Raw genomic sequence first — 11,705 nt, forward strand, 5'->3', positions numbered from 1 at the left:
AGGCCTTTTCTGCATCGATTGACAGGATCATATGGTTCTTCTCTTTTTTTTTGTTAATGTGATGTATCACGTTGATCGATTTGCGAATGTTGAACCAGCCCTGCATCCCAGGAATGAATCCCACTTGATCATGGTGAATAATTCTTTTTATATGCTGTTGAATTCGATTTGCTAGTATCTTATTAAGAATTTTTGCATCCATATTCATCAGGGATATTGGCCTGTAGTTCTCTTTTTTTACTGGGTCTCTGTCTGGTTTAGGAATCAAAGTAATACTGGCTTCATAGAATGAGTCTGGAAGTTTTCCTTCCCTTTCTATTTCTTGGAATAGCTTGAGAAGGATAGGTATTATCTCAGCTTTAAATGTCTGGTAGAACTCCCCTGGGAAGCCATCTGGTCCTGGACTCTTATTTGTTGGGAGATTTTTGATAACCGATTCAATTTCTTCGCTGGTTATGGGTCTGTTCAAGCTTTCTATTTCCTCCTGATTGAGTTTTGGAAGAGTGTGGGTGTTTAGAAATTTGTCCATTTCTTCCAGGTTGTCCAATTTGCTGGCATATAATTTTTCATAGTATTCCCTGATAATTGTTTGTATCTCTGAGGGATTGGTTGTAATCATTCCATTTTCATTCATGATTTTATCTATTTGGGTCATCTCCCTTTTCTTTTTGAGAAGCCTGGCTAGAGGTTTGTCAATTTTGTTTATTTTTTCAAAAAACCAACTCTTGGTTTCGTTGATCTGCTCTACAGTTTTTTTTAGATTCTATATTGTTTATTTCTGCTCTGATCTTTATTATTTCTCTTCTTCTGCTGGGTTTAGGCTGCCTTTGCTGTTCTGCTTCTATTTCCTTTAGGTGTGCTGTTAGGTTTTGTATTTGGGATTTTTCTTGTTTCTTGAGATAGGCCTGGATTGCAATGCATTTTCCTCTCAGGACTGCCTTCGCTGCATCCCAAAGCGTTTGGATTGTTGTATTTTCATTTTCGTTTGTTTCCATATATATTTTAATTTCTTCTCTAATTGCCTGGTTGACCCACTCATTCGTTAGTAGGGTGTTCTTTAACCTCCATGCTTTTGGAGGTTTTCCAGACTTTTTCCTGTGGTTGATTTCAAGCTTCATAGCATTGTGGTCTGAAAGTATGCATGGTATAATTTCAATTCTTGTAAACTTATGAAGGGCTGCTTTGTGACCCAGTATATGATCTATCTTGGAGAATGTTCCATGTGCACTCGAGAAGAAAGTATATTCTGTTGCTTTGGGATGCAGAGTTCTAAATGTATCTGTCAAGTCCATCTGATCCAATGTATCATTCAGGGCCCTTGTTTCTTTATTGACTGTGTGTCTAGATGATCTATCCATTTCTGTAAGTGGGGTGTTAAAGTCCCCTGCAATGACCACATTCTTATCAATAACGTTGCTTATGTTTATGAGTAATTGTTTTATATATCTGGGGGCTCGGGTATTTGGCGCATAGACATTTATAATAGTTAGCTCTTCCTGGTGGATAGACCCTGTGATTATTATATAATGCCCTTCTTCATCTCTTGTTACAGCCTTTAATTTAAAGTCTAGTTTGTCTGATATAAGTATGGCTACTCCAGCTTTCTTTTGGCTTCCAGGAGCATGATAAATAGTTCTCCATCCCCTCACTCTCAATCTAAAGGTGTCCTCAGATCTAAAATGAGTCTCTTGTAGACAGCAAATAGATGGGTCTTGTTTTTTTATCCATTCTGATACCCTATGTCTTTTAGTTGGCGCATTTAATCCATTTACATTCAGTGTTATTATAGAAAGATATGGGTTTAGAGTCATTGTGATGTCTGTATGTTTTATGCTTGTAGTGATGTCTCTGGTACTTTGTCTCACAGGATCCCCCTTAGGATCTCTTGTAGGGCTGGTTTCGTGGTGACAAATTCCTTCAGTTTTTGTTTGTTTGGGAAGACCTTTATCTCTCCTTCTATTCTAAATGACAGACTTGCTGGATAAAGGATTCTCGGCTGCATATTTTTTCTGTTTAGCACACTGTAGATATCGTGCCAAGCCTTTCTGGCCTGCCAAGTTTCAAAGGAGAGATCAGTCACGAGTCTTATAGGTCTCCCTTTATATGTGAGGGCACGTTTATCCCTTGCTGCTTTCAGAATTCTCTCTTTATCCTTGTATTTTGCCAGTTTCACTATGATATGTCGTGCAGAAGATCGATTCAAGTTACGTCTGAAGGGAGTTCTCTGTGCCTCTTGGATTTCAATGCCTTTTTCCTTCCCCAGTTCAGGGAAGTTCTCAGCTATAATTTGTTCAAGTACCCCTTCAGCACCTTTCCCTCTCTCTTCCTCCTCTGGGATACCAATTATGCGTATATTATTTTTTTTTAGTGTATCACTTAGTTCTCTAATTTTCCCCTCATACTCCTGGATTTTTTTATCTCTCTTTCTTTCAGCTTCCTCTTTCTCCATAACTTTATCTTCTAGTTCACCTATTCTCTCCTCTGCCTCTTCAAGCCGAGCCATCGTGGTTTCCATTTTGTTTTGCATTTTGTTTAAAGCGTTTTTCAACTCCTCGTGACTGTTCCTTAGTCCCTCGATCTTTATGGCAAGAAATTCTCTGCTGTCCTGTATACTGTTTTCAAGCCCAGCGATTAATTTTATGACTATTATTCTAAATTCACTTTCTGTTATATTATTTAAATCCTTTTTGATCAGTTCATTAGCTGTTGTTATTTCCTGGAGATTCTTCTGAGGGGAATTCTTCCGTTTGGTCATTTTGGAGAGTCCCTTGCGTGGTGAGGACCTGCAGTGCACTTCCCCTGTGCTGTGGTGTATAACTGGAGTTAGTGGGCGGGGCCGCAGTCCGACCCGATGTCTGCCCCCAGCCCACTGCTGGGGCCACAGTCAGACTGGTGTGTGCCTTCTCTTCCCCTCTCCTAGGGGCGGGATTCACTGTGGGGTGGCGTGTCCCGTCTGGGCTACTTGCACACTGCCAGGCTTGTGTTGCTGGGGATCTGGCGTATTAGCTGGGGTGGGTAGGCAAGGTGCACGGGGGGTGGAGGGGCAGGCTTAGCTCGCTTCTCCTTAGGTGATCGACTTCAGGAGGAGCCCTGTGGCAGCGGGAGGGAGTCAGATCCGCTGCCGGAGGTTTGGCTCCGCAGAAGCACAGAGTTGGGTGTTTGCGCTGCGCGAGCAAGTTCCCTGGCAGGAACTGGTTCCCTTTGGGATTTTGGCTGGGGGATGGGCGGGGGAGATGGCGCTGGCGCCTTTGTTCCCCCCCAAGCTGAGCTCTGCCGTCCGGGGGCTCAGCAGCTCTCCCTCCCTTTGTCCTCCAGCCTTCCCGCTTTCCGAGAGGAGCTGTTAACTTATGACCTCCCAGACGCTAAGTCGCGCTTGCTGTCGGAACACAGTCCGTCCGGCCCCTCCGCTTTTGCCAGCCAGACTCGGGGGCTCCGCTTGGCCGGCTCCCTCCCACCAGTCCGTGGAGCGCGCACCGCCTCGCCGCCCTTCCTACCCTCTTCCGTGGGCCTCTAGTCTGCGCTTGACTCCGGAGACTCCCTTCTGCTAATCCTCTGGCGGTTTTCTGGGTTCTTTAGGCAGGTGTAGGTGGAATCTAAGTGATCGGCCGGACGCGCTGTGAGCCCCGCGTCCTCCTACGCCGCCATCTTCCGGAACCGAAAATTATATTATTCTAACATGCTATATACTTAAATATTTTTCCACTGCAAGGTTACTTTTTAAATTTTATTTTATTCCACTATAATGCATTTGTCATTACTTACCTTTAAATTTACATATTTTAATATTATGCATTTTGATGTATGAGCATGTATCTTTACAAGTAATTCTTGTTAAATTGTACATTTTATCATTATGAAATATTGCCATTGATGTTATTGTAAGATCTTTGTTTTCTCTGATATTAATATCAATTCACTTGTTTTCTTGATAATCACATTTGCTTGATGTATCATTTTCCATTCATTAATTTTTAACTCTTCTTGTTCTTTTAGATATCTCCTAAACTAACACAAAGTATTTTTTCATCTAACTCAATTTCTTCTGCTTTTTAATGAAGGATTTAAACAATTTCTGCATTATATACTTATATATTATTTATGACAGCCCTCTTTTTTTTGTTTTATTTTTGGAATGATCCACAAACTTCTTTCCAGTACCCATCACATCATCTAACATTCTAGAATTTGTGCATGTTAACACTACATTCGACTGAGTTAACAAACTCAGAAAGATTTATTACACAGAAATACATATATTTGCATCTGACTTTTACAAGCAGTATATCACATTTTTCTTCCTCTATTCCCTGAACTTCCTACTTTGGGATTATCTGGATGTTTATTCCATATCTTTGTTCATTTTATAAATTTGTACAAAAAATACTTACATCCATTTACACTTTAGAAGCTTCTTTTAGGGGTGCCTGGGTGGCTCAGTCGGTTAAGCGCCGACTTCGGCTCAGGTCATGATCTCGCTGTTCACGAGTTCCAGCCCTGCATCAGGCTCTGTGCTGACAGCTTGGAGCCTGGAGCCTGCTTCGGATTCTGTGTCTCCCTCTCTCTCTGCCCATCCCCTGTTCAGGCTCTGTCTCTGTCTCTCAAATATGAATAAAAATTTTTAAAAAATTAAGAAAAAGAAGTTTCTTTCATAACCACTTATTATGAATTGAATTATGTCCACCAAAAAAATTTTTTTTGAAAAGATAAAGTCCTAAGCCTCAACACCTCAGAATGAAAACTCATTTGAAAATAGGTCATTGAATATATAATTAATTAATTAATTTGAGATCATGCTGAAGCAGGTTGGGTCTATAATCCAATCTGACTTGTGTCTTTATCAAAGGGGAAAATTTTTGGACAGCAGGAAGAACACTGTGTGAAAAGAAAGACAGAAATCAAGGTGATACTTTTACAAGCCAACCAACATAAAAAAAATTTCTAGCAAACCACCAGAAGCTAGGAGAGAGGCATGGAACAGATTCTTCCAAACAATCCTTAGGACGAACCAGCCTTCCTGATACCTTGATCTGACATTTCTAGCTTCTGTAATTCTGAGGACAATAAATTTCTGTTGTTTAAGCTACCAATTTATGGTATTTCATTATGGAAACCCTAGGAAATTAATATACTACAATTTTTAAAGTATTGTTATCTTTTCCTCTCTGCTTCCCTTTAGCCCATGTAATTATTCTGTCACACATTTCTGTTTATACTACCCTAAATGCCCGCTTCTCATTTTCGTATCTTACTTTGACTAACTGATTGCCAAAATGATCTTGATGACAAATGAGCCCCTTACCATCTTTCTCATCTTACCCCAATTAATCTTCCACATTGCTTCCACTTTCCAAACTCAAGCTTGTATAAAACTTCAGTTTTCCACAGCTGATATAATTGCATCTATTGGAGACTTCTGAATTGATTCCAGATCATCAGTGACTGATGATCTGTACTCTCTTCGTCATAGCTGATGTCACATGAAGTTCAGCTTTTGATTTAGGTAATGCATGCGTTGTTCCAGAATGCATTGTTCCAATTGTTCTTTCTCCAAAAGTATTTTTAAAGCTTTCACAAAGGCAGTTGAGCATATTTGAAGATATTTTTAAATTCTCTCTTTTCCCAGGTATGTGCTTGGATGAACATATAGAAGTATAAATCTGATGATAATCTAGGTAAGTACTAGTTTCTGATTCTGTAACAACTCTTCTAGTTTTACAATTTAGAGATATACAATTGACCCTTGAACAACAGGGGTTTGAACTGTGTAGTTCCACTTACCTGAAGAGTTTTTACAGTATAGGAATGTAAATGTATTTTCTCTTCTTTATGATTTTCATAATAACATTTTCTTTTCTCTAGCTTATTTTACTGTTAAAATGCAGTATATAATACATATAACATTCAAAATACGAATTAATTGACTATGTTATTGGTAAGGCTTCAGGTCAATAGTAGGCTATTAGTAAGTTTTAGGAAAGCCAAAAGTTATATGTGATTTTTGACCATGTAGGTTGGTCAGTACCTCTAACTCCTACATTGCTTAAGGATCAATTGTACTTGGATGCTGGCTGAGATTATCAATAAGATGAAACTTTCAGCTGTATCCTTTGGAACTGTCCATCTTTCCATCTTTCTTTTCTCTACTTTTTTTTTTTTTTTTGAGAATGGGTCAGTATTATTTTAATAAGGTGAATAAAAGTATCAGTCCAGAGATATGCTTCTCAATCCAGATAAATTAATAATTCAGTGACTGAAAACTTTAGTGTATGGTCATTTTTAAGAAAGAGCTTATGCTGCCAAAGGTTTATCTTATTGTTATCATATCGTTTTTGTATTCATTGTCTATTTAAAGTTGTGACGGTAAATCAGGCGTGTTTAGTTCATTGAAAAAGTAATATTCAAGAACAATTTTAATGCTTTTTAATTCATGCTGTTCATAAAACAAAGTCAATCATATTGAGTAGCTTACCTGTCTTGTATTTTACTTTTACACTGATTTTTTATATTAGGGTTAAGTTGCTAAAGATATAAAAAGGGGAAACAAAAAAAATTCCAGTTCTTCTCCTTAATATAAAACTCTATTTTAGATATTGGAATGTAAATTAACTCTTTTATAATAATTGTTACTCAAATCTTAAAATATTACTTGAAAGAAAAAATTTACTAAATTAGACATGTCACCTATAATTTTAATATAAGGCTACATTTTTTTTTGCTGTTATATTTTAAACACAGTTTTAGCAATTGATGGTATTCCTAATTGCACAAAATACATATTCCAGTATATATCCCTTTAGGGGGATTTTGTTAGCCAAAGAAAATTGATGAGAGACATGATGATGTAGATACATTGGTAAAAGAGACCTAAAATAAGACTCTGGGGAGTGGTGAGCATTGTGCATAAGTCATCTTTTGTAGTCTTTTTTCTATGTAAGTTTTATGGAGCTAAGTAATATCTTTTAAATATACCAGCCTATGACTGAGTTGTAGCTTAAAGAAAACATCCAAACCTCCATCAGAACTACAGTGTTACCAATAGTTTTAGTCAGCGGGAAGCTATTGTGTAGATTTTCATCTATGTTTATTTTCTGTCAGATCTTCTAAAAAATAAAAGATTCTCTATCCTTTTTGTTTCTTTTGAATAAATTGGCCCAGCCCTTTTTGTGTATGTTTTGTGGATGTGCATGTTTATGTGAATAAATGCTAACAGTATAACTGAAGAGAACTTACAAAATTCATGTCATATTTTTCATATCATAGCAAACTGTACAGTCTTGAATTGAAAAATGTCTTTCCGTTTATTAGCAAATGGCTAATTGAAATTTATATGTAATACATTTTTTACATAGTCAGCATGTATTGAGTTAAATATGCAATAAATCAGAGATAATGTTTTACTCTTCACTGAGACTTGGCCATATCAATAATTCAATAACAAGAATTAGCTTTGTCTAAGTAGAATATCAGTTGGGCCAATCTTCATTAAGCTCAAATCTCTCCTGAATTTATGTAAAATATGTTCCTACTTTAAATACAGGTTTTACAGAGAATTGCTGGGGGTTTCTCTATTGGGTGTATATTCCTTTTGGAATGACAGTACTTACTAACATTCTAAACCCTCCCTATAGCTGTGGTAGTTGGCTGCTGTGATTGGCAAGTCTTTCCAAGTTCAGTGATGCACTGAGACTAACTCTTCCCCTTGACTTCAGAATAAAAGAAGATTTAGTAACAACTCATTGCAACAAAGTGTAGTCAAGATTTTACAATCACTTTTACCCTCAAGAAGCATGTCTCCTGTGTGGAAACAAGCTGCCCTGGGACCAGGTTGGGAAAACAGAAGGGTCAGGTGGTAGTAATAAGTACTGATCTCTTCTGTCTATGAACTTATCTATTTTTTTCCTGATGTACTTGATTCTTTTTAAAGTTTTTTTTTTTTAACGTTTTTTTTTTATTTTTGGGACAGAGAGAGGCAGAGCATGAACAGGGGAGGGGCAGAGAGAGAGGGAGACACAGAATCTGAAACAGGCTCCAGGCTCTGAGCCATCAGCCCAGAGCCCGACGTGGGGCTCGAACTCACAGACTGCGAGATCGTGACCTGAGCTGAAGTCGGACGCCCAACCGACTGAGCCACCCAGGCGCCCTGATGTACTTGATTCTAAAGGCTGCATTTATATATACCATGACCCGGAAAATACAATTTTCCAACGTGTTCCGACAGACCTGTGTATAAAACTTTGTATACTACCTAGAACAGCAACAAGTACATAGTAGTCTTGTAAGTCATGTTGAGTGACTTAAGTGCAGAAGCTAACTCAAGAGAGAGTTTCAATACCTTTTCTTTTTCCACAAAGTTCTGCGATTTCACCTAATATGGAAATAATCTCTAAATTTCTCCTGAATCTCAGACAAACCAGATGTCAGTGACAGAGAGTGTTTAAAAGTTGGCACTTGCAATTTGGCTAGAAAAGGAGAGTGAGAACAGGAAAAAGTGGTGAACATACCCAAGTTAGTTGTATGAGTTGTATTAAGGTATTGTTGAAGTCAAAGAGTAGTTGTTTTGCTAGTGGGTAAGAAACTTAAAAAGATAAAACATTGAGAGTGAAGGTACCAAGTTCAAAAGTGGGTATCCAAATTCATACGTAACAAGGGAGTTTGTAGGGAGCTCTGCTGGAGAAGGTTCTTGGCATTCAGCAATACAAAAAATTAAGTGGCTTTGATGTTGGATAGATTGTCTATGCTGTTATTTAAGTTATTTGAAATGACAGTAGGCCATAAGATTGGAGAGAAAGATTAAGTAAAGTTCCAAACATTTCACTGAAGGCAGGTAATAGTAAGGAAACCTAGTGATGCAAACAAAATTGCATCTCTCTTAAGCAAGTAGTGTTTATTTCAAGAAGGCAGAGTAATAGTGATCTGTTATTTTCAGTGAGGAGAAAGAGGAAACCATCTCCTGACCCTGATGTATGTGAAATACTGGGAACTAACCGTCCTCATCTTGAGAATGTTGCAGTGTATAGAAAGTACAAGTACAGTGTGTACTTGAAAAGAACAGAAAGGAATTGACAGTAAAGAAGAGTTTTATAACTATGTGGCATAAAGTCAAAAGAGGGAAGTCCATGATTTGGGGAGAGAAAGGAAGAATGTTAGTTAAAAGAAGCACAAAGCATAATGAGAATAAAATACCAAAAATGATGGTGGAGGAGTGGTAAGTAATAGATTAAAACAGGAAATTGAAGCATGGTGGGCTTAGAGTTATTTATTTATTTATTATTTATTTATTTATTTTTTTTTTTTTTTTTTAGTCACCTTTTCTTTTAGACTTGTGGGTATTTACTTTTTATAACATTTAAATAAGGCCTGTAAGGGCAATCTTGTAATGTGTGTTAGGTGATTAGGTGAATCCTTGTGATTAAGTCTTTCTTTCTACTCTCTCTACTGTGGCAGGCACTTCTGATGACAGGTAGATGCAAGAGATTGGCACTAAGATCTCTGAGATTTTAACACAAAACTTTAGGTTTGGAGAGCAATCAAGTAGGAGCAGTGGTGTCTGAAACATGAATGAATAGCAGAATGGGGTACCTTTTGAGAAGAGTACATCATAGAGTCTAATTGTTTAATGATTTAATATTTAATGGTTTAATATAAAAGTGAATTTGGTTTTACAGCAAGACTCAACACAGATGTTCTATATAAATGCCTACTAATTTGAATTTGCATACAAATGGTCTTAAACCTTATTTAATGATTCTGATTCAGTAAATCATGGGTTTGACTCATGATACTGAAGTTCCAAGTTTCTAAGTGATGCCAGTGCTTCTTAGTCCCTCGACTACACTTTGAGTAACAAAAGTCTGTATGCTTGTGAAGAACAGGTGTGATTTCTAAAGAACACAGTCAGAGATAACAAAATTTGAGAATATTTCCATTAATTGGGGGAGTCTTGCTATTATATTACCACAGGGAGTTAAGTAGAAAAGGAGGAAATCCGTGCCACCATGTGGAAGTCAAGGGAATTACACTGCTGAACACAATCCATTAAACAGTTCAGGGAGAAGGGATAGGCTTGGCTAGAAGATAAGGGTATTCTAAGTGGAGCTATAGATTTATAGGTAGGTCAAGAGCCTTAAAAGAGTTGTCGGAAGTACTGAGTGTAATTTTCCTCATCATTATCAACTAGATTTGCAATATAATTTATAAATACCATACAGGTTTTGTTTTTGTTTTTGTTTTTTCATTCTTTCTGTCTTCCATTAAATTGAAATAATGGAAAATAACTCTTCCATTGATATTGAACTGCTGTGGATTTCAAACGTGTTCATTTCATACTCATTAGGGAAAAATTTTCTTCTTGTTATAACCTACATTTTAATTAAAGTGTGTCAAATTTGTTACCTTCCTTTAGTATTGTTGTTCTTTCCTAAGTTTTATACCAAATTTGAATTATTCTCATTTACTTTTCTTAACATTCATATGTTTGTATTTAATGTGCATTCTATGTCTTTCAAACTAGCTTATCCTTTTTTTATATATAGGAGTACTTGTCAACTCCGACCTCATGTAGGAATTATTTGTGGAGACATGAAAATAAATAAAGACTGATGCCCTGCTCCCATCCCAGACAGTATTTTAATTGATAGGCTCAGTGCTGGGATGCATTAAAATCTGCTTCATTGGTTTTGTAACATGAAGTTACAGGTGAGTACCATGCAAATGCACTATCTTATGAAGGTTTACTGTGTACTTCCTCCTCCTTTATACATTAAATATGAACTACAGATTCATTTCTACAGTACTTTAGTAAAGAAATGGCTGCACGTAGCACAGCACGTAGGAAGGCTTCTCATGAATGAAAAACTCCGTACAAAAGGCAATCAGCAACAGCATTGAGAGCTTTAGGTGGTCGATAACTTTCTCAAAATCCTTTTTCAAGAAGTACATAATAGCTTAGTCGCTTGGTCCAAATAACTTGAATGCTAAATCACAGACAGCTGCGTCCATATCTTCCCCATTGTTTCATTCATGAATAAATACACACAGTAATAAACTACTGTAAATAAAATTAATCACATATGCTTATGCACATAATAGGAGCTTGCTGAATGTCAGGCTGTTTTGAATCTATGGATGTGTTGATAGAGTTTTTGTGTGTAAACATTCACAGATGGGCACATTTTCTCTATTAAAAACACCTGCAAAAGGTTTCTGGAAAAGTTTCAGAAAAACCTTGAATCATTTCAAAATTTATTTTACACCACCTGGTGATCGAGGCTTTTATAGAGTTTTTCCTTAGGAAACCATGCGTTAGAACATTATGACTAGTTTACTAGTGCCAGCAGAGGAACCAGATAAGGTGAATATTGCTGTTTTGGTCGTTCTTTCATTCCCTTATGTATTCATTTCATCCTTTCTTCACTTTGCCATTCATTACTCAGTACATACAAGAAAGAACTCTGCAAAAAAAAAAAGTGAACAAGGTAGAAATGATTCTCCCCAAATTATAATTTCATCCATATTGTCCATCCTGATGAACAGAGTTAAGTGATACAGAAACTTGAACAATTATTTTTACCATCTCAATTTATTGATCACTTCAAACTCAATCTTTTCTTTCTCTAGACTCAACATCATTCCTACTTAGATTTTCAGATATTTTCATTCCTTAATTAAAAGAAGAAGAAGAAGAAGAAGAAGAAGAAGAAGAAGAA

This window comes from Panthera uncia, chromosome B1, assembly GCF_023721935.1.
Source record: "Panthera uncia isolate 11264 chromosome B1, Puncia_PCG_1.0, whole genome shotgun sequence".
Taxonomy (NCBI): domain Eukaryota; kingdom Metazoa; phylum Chordata; class Mammalia; order Carnivora; family Felidae; genus Panthera; species Panthera uncia.